This window comes from Lactuca sativa, chromosome 9 (assembly GCF_002870075.4).
Source record: "Lactuca sativa cultivar Salinas chromosome 9, Lsat_Salinas_v11, whole genome shotgun sequence".
Taxonomy (NCBI): domain Eukaryota; kingdom Viridiplantae; phylum Streptophyta; class Magnoliopsida; order Asterales; family Asteraceae; genus Lactuca; species Lactuca sativa.
The window spans coordinates 27,013,840-27,019,577 of record NC_056631.2 but is presented as its reverse complement, the minus strand read 5'-3'; the positions used below and the strand labels follow the sequence as shown (position 1 = coordinate 27,019,577).

Here is a 5,738-nt window from a genome sequence, read left to right as displayed (position 1 = left end):
CTTGTTAGTCTAGGTTTATGTTGCCAACCATTTTGATGTGGGCCCTTGAGAAAAGAAAATTGGGGGTTCCGCTTGGAAAATCATTATTCAGATCAATGTGTTAGTTCAACAATGGAGCAAAGGAATTTGTAGTGCAAGTGCATTTGATTATTGGAATTCAAGATGGTTGTGGGGTATAATGGATCGATTGGGATTCGAGTTCAAGACGGTTTTCGTTGGGTTTACGTTCTCAGATTTGTGAAGGTGGTCCTCGCATAAGAACCTTTGTGGAAAAGATCTCATGGAAGTTGGTTGTCCCCTCCCGGAACAATGAAGTTAGAGTTCCGAAGTACTTGCGTCGCTAAATATGGATGCCAGCTGACTGTTTATGGACTCTTTTACCTGATCGCTATTGTTTTTAGGGAAATAGCGGTAGCGAGTAGGTGATGATTTTGGTCTCGTGGATTTGTTCAAACACTAGGTTTGTCAAAGGAATTTCCAAATTCTATCTGTTGATGATGTTTTGAACGCATAAATCCTTCGACAAGTGGGTTGTTGGGTTAGTGATTCATCAGTCCCAGTAAAGGGGTTCATCATTCATTTTCTTTAGTGAGGTTGGCAGGGTGTAGTTAAATCTAAGTGGGGGAGAACCGTTTAGATTTTTGGTAATGGTTTCCAGTGCATAAAAAGAGTTCCACACCCTTAATCAAACGGAGAGCAATTTCAAATGGTAGTATGGACAAAGGTGGCACAACGATGGGGATTTAGAACCTTGCGTCGAATGGGTGGCACGTCCGTAGTGATGCATGGCATGTATGTGATTAGATCTAGATTTAGAGTGGTGTAAGAGCCTCTCTTCTTGTTCTTGTCTAATGAAGACTTTGGGGTTCGAAGCAGGACCCGAACACCTGATTAAGATACAATTAATGTGGTTTTGACCGATGTTTGATTGTAGGTTGGTATGGTAGATGGAGAGCAGTACCATAAGTTGGGCTCATGGCTGATATAGGAGTGTTTTAAGACTACAGGGTAGTCGTAGCATACACAAGGATTATAGGATACCGCATAAGTGTTTTAAGTCTATGATGTAGTGGTAACATTCACCATGATGAGATAGGTTGTTTTAGTGGTGGTTGTTAGACTGAAGGAGGATCAGCACATGCCTGGATTGAGGCAGATAGTATTATTGGTAGACCACTCCTTATTTGGAATTAGGATAATTGGATTTGAGGCGATATTGAGCCTATACAACACTCGAGTGGGTGAGACCCGTGGGCGAGGTCCATTCGATTATGCAGATTGGGTGAGACCCTTGGGTGAGGCTTGTTTGATTATGATAATATGGGTGAGACCCAATGGAAAATGGCTTGAGTAAGGTATTGGGTCACGTTTAGAGTAGGATGAATCTATGATCAACGGATGGCAGCCATGTGGTGTTTTGGCTCAGGCAGCCTGTATCTGTTAGGCTCTTGGGCGGAGTCACAGAGTGACCATGCGTGAGGTTGTCCGACGATTGGGGATTCTATATCCTGGTTTAGTAGAAGGTCGTCAAGGAAATAGAAGATTTCAGATAGAATGCAAGTGTGAATCTCTAGATTTTTGGGTTGTGAGTTGTGTTCCAGGTTGGCAAAGGGACGAGACTCGTGTTGGGAGCCATCTTTATTCTTATGAAAGATCCTTTAAGCAACAATATATGGGCAGGGGGTCACACCTCTAGGTGAGGCGGCGAAACTCGTCGGGCTGTGCGACTAAGTTCATAGATCACAGGTAAACTGAATATATAGCACAAGTACAACAATAAACAGAATAACATTCGTGTTCCATCTTGATATTTGAATACAAGGTTTTTACAGATAATAATAGTACATGAATTGCCTTAACAGGTAGGCATATAATACAACAACAAGTAAACCAGGCCATCTGTAATCCAGTATGTCTTGAATGTCCATTTAATGATTTACTGAGAATACATGTAATTTTGAGGGTCAACACAAGGTTGATGAGAGTTATAGGTTTTCTGCTAACAACTGTAATACTTTTAAAAAGTCTAAAAAGTATTATCTTTATATGTATAATAATAGTTAAAACTATGTTTGCAAAGATCCCTTGAAATCCAAAATGTATCTTTGTATAAGTAAATTCATACTTAAAACCGTGTTTGTAAAGAAGCTTTTAATATACTTGAAAACCAAACAATATTGTTACATAAGTAATTCAATACTTAAAATAGTTTTGAAATCAACCAAGTCCATTGTTTGTAGTGAGAGAGAGAAAGACAGAGATTCCAGTTAATGTTTCTAGTGAGTCCTATAACTGAGCTATATGACTAGATGTTCCCCCTACAACGCTTCATTGGACGTTGCAGTAACAATTGTACACACTTATCACCCACGTCGATTGATCAGTCGAGGTTTAGCTAGCAACCGTAGGTGGGGATGTCAACCCCATATAGATCTATATATATGTATCTCACTCCACAAATTAACGGTTATAGTAGTGTGGGTACGCTAAGTGTTTAAACTCAGCTAATTAATATAGTCTCACTAAAAAGCCCTTAACTAAAGTATGTGAATAGCTCACGACCCTAACTTAATTGTGGTTAAGTCATCAGACGTAATGAATTTCATTGTATAAAGTTTATAAAAGCTATGTAAATGTGTAATGTACTCGCTTTTATAAAGATGTATGTTTCAAAGTAATTAACATATGTACATGTATAAACTTTATGTATTTAAACATATAAATATACATGAACAGTAATAGCTTGAATCCTTGAAATACTACGAAGTTTTATAATGTGCTTGTTATAATATACAATGTCACATACAAAATCATATATTTTTGTATTATGTAGCATTTGTTGTGTGGACTAGTTATTTCACGATGATATATTTGTATAAACAAAGTATATAGGCACACGTATTCACCCCTGGAAAATAATTATAAGTATTAAAAAGGGGTTGTACGGATAATATGTTTGAATTAATGTTTGATTCTTGGACTGATATTATTAAGAAATCTCCATGGGAAGGGTTATTTTGTTTTAAATAAACCTAAGTTTGTTGAAAAGGGTTTATTTGAAATGAATGTTTAGCAAGGGGGGTTATTGGTCATTTTCTCAAAGTTTAAAGGAATTAGGGCTTTTTACACCCCGTCTTCATTTGGTCGATCAGTCATAGGAATGAAGAACACGAATGACTCACGAAGCCAGATGAACAAAGGCGTGAGAAGGAAGCACGAAGCGACGGCGCTGCATCCGGGCCCTTGCTTGTCGCAGGTCATGAAGAGGACCGAAGGAAGAAGAAGCTCGTAGGCGGCTAATCCTGATGTCTTGGTCGATCGATCGCGAAGAGGGAGGCGTCTCCGGGGTTCGACGAGGCCGACGGGGAGGATGGGAGAAGCAACGAGGCTGCTGTTGCCTCGGTAGCTGCAGCGAGGAGCGAAACGGGATGAGTGATTCATTGGTTTTGGATCGAGGGTTCGGTGTGGCTAAGAGATTGCGAAAGGAAGGAGGCCAGAGAAGGGTCCGACGAGCGGTACGCCGTCGCAGGTAGGGGATTCGGTGGCGTTTGCTCGACAGAAGAAGAAGAGATGTGCGAGAGGTGGGGCTGCTGTGTCGATGATTCACCGAAGCACCACCACAGCTGGTGGTTCATGACAGAGGACGAAGATACAGGCAGAAAATCAAGGAAGAAAGGAAAGAAAAAAAATAATCTCCAGCTTTGTTTTAATTAACAGCAAAGGAAATGGGAAAAAGATAAATTCCATTCTCTTGATTTCACAGGTAATCGACCCCTCTAATGGGTGTGTTATTGACTAAAATTTCTTGGATGAATGTTTGGTTGATTCATTTGACAGGGAAAGAAAGGGAAGAGGGGGAAAAGAGGTGAAGAAGATGACGAATGCAGGAGTGTTTATGGATTTTGATGTTTCATTTGACAACTTCAATTGAGAAAGGAAACACATTTACTTTGTGTGATTTAATATTTCTTTTGTGTGTGATTTAGTATAAGCTGAAAGTTAGAAGCAACACAATAATTTATTCTCTTTTATGGTGTATAAGCAATCAAAGATTTTGAATATTTTCTCATCATACTTCATTTACTTTGAGTTCAAGATAACAAGTTATGTATGTGTACTTTGGGTTAATTTTGTAAGCATTGAATAAGTCAAAAAGTATGTATTTTTATATGTATTGATGTATTGATTTATTGGAGTATATATTTGTATGTATTATTTATTGATTGGTATGGATGTATGGAATTTGTATAATATAGTTGGTAGCTTCTTAGATAATCTTATTTGTACTATAAAGTCTTCTTAGTTATACACACAAGTATAGGTATTTGAGTGCTAAATTCATCATGTACGTTTAATCTTGGATCTTGGGATCTTGGAAATCATATATGACTTATATATAAATTCTCGTAGATTATATTATTGAAATGTCACACCTTATTTTTTATATATACTATAGTTAATTTATGTTAACTAGACACATAAATTATTGTATGGTTTATAAAATTTATAATAACTTATCTATAGTTGATCACAAGTTATTAATTATGTATCACTGGAAGTGGTTATACCCAAAAATAAAAATATAATTATTTCTATCGTTAAAACTCACATATGTTGGATTGGATAATAAAATATTATTTCCATAATATATTGCCAATAACTGAAATCATATCGAAAAAAAATAGTTTAAGGTTTCACGATTTATTGATTCAAACGTCTATTTTTTGAATTTTATAAACATTTTTACCAAAAATATTTCAAGAGTGAAATTAAATATTAGGCTATGGCCTGAGTCCAAAAGCGTTCTCGGAATTTCTATCTGAGGTGTGTAAGTCCCTTAAATGATAGAAACAATTTTATCAGTTTTAAGAAAATAAGTACTATACCAGTTTAGATTCTTAAAAATTGTCGTATCTTTTTCGTACGGACTCCGTTTTGGACGTTCTTTATATTTTCCGAAACATACAAACATGTACTACGAGACGAGAATGTTTGCTTTGCTCACAACTGCTTAATACGAAACTTCAGTTTTTTAGATGCATTCTTAGGGTTGCAGTTTGATTTGTTTTATTTGTTTGCCAGATTACATATTTGGAAGTAAGATACCATATGATACCTTATAAGAGTTGAAATGAACTCATTTAATTTATAACAAATGTTCTAAAATTCAATGAATCAAATTACAAAGAGATTTACTATGAACTTGACCGTTCACTGTCTTTGACCTATATTTTGGGATGTCACATAGGGATTCTGTCTACCCAGGGTATCAGCAAGATAAGTTAGGCTTGGAAGGATTTCGCTTGGGCTAGGTTGTAGGGTGAGGCCAAAATGACTGTTTTACAGAATGGTTCTGCCTGTGTAGGTCATGCAAGATTTTGGATTTCAGATTCTTGTAAAAGAGTGATGGTTATTCTTCCTTGTTGGAAGTTAATGGTTTAATGATTTGTTCTCCATCAGGGTGTGTAAGTCCTGCTAAGGTTAGTTTCGATGGTAGCATTGGAAGGTCGTTGTGTGTGCAAGTTAACATTTAGCTGAAGCATGGTTCGAGAAGAATTTGTCGTATCGTGTGGGTGCCTGGAAGGTATCAAGGAGTGATTTTGAGGATGAAATCTATTTTAACATCTGGTTTTGAGAAGCTTCCCATTTTGGGAAGTATGGGTATTAATAGATCAATATAGGGCCCTGGACTTCAAAGGATTGCGTTTTGTACACAATTGGGTGTAGATTATAAAGGT

At 37.0% G+C, this 5,738-nt stretch overlaps 1 long non-coding RNA gene across 1 annotated transcript; it reads left to right on the top strand.

Annotated features, from left to right (window-relative positions):
- The first annotated feature begins 3,083 nt into the window (after window positions 1-3,083).
- On the top strand, window positions 3,084-4,170 carry LOC111902205 (uncharacterized). Its single transcript, XR_002853704.2, has 2 exons — window positions 3,084-3,763; window positions 3,838-4,170. It is a non-coding gene; the product is annotated as an uncharacterized LOC111902205 (long non-coding RNA).
- The last annotated feature ends 1,568 nt before the right edge of the window (window positions 4,171-5,738 follow it).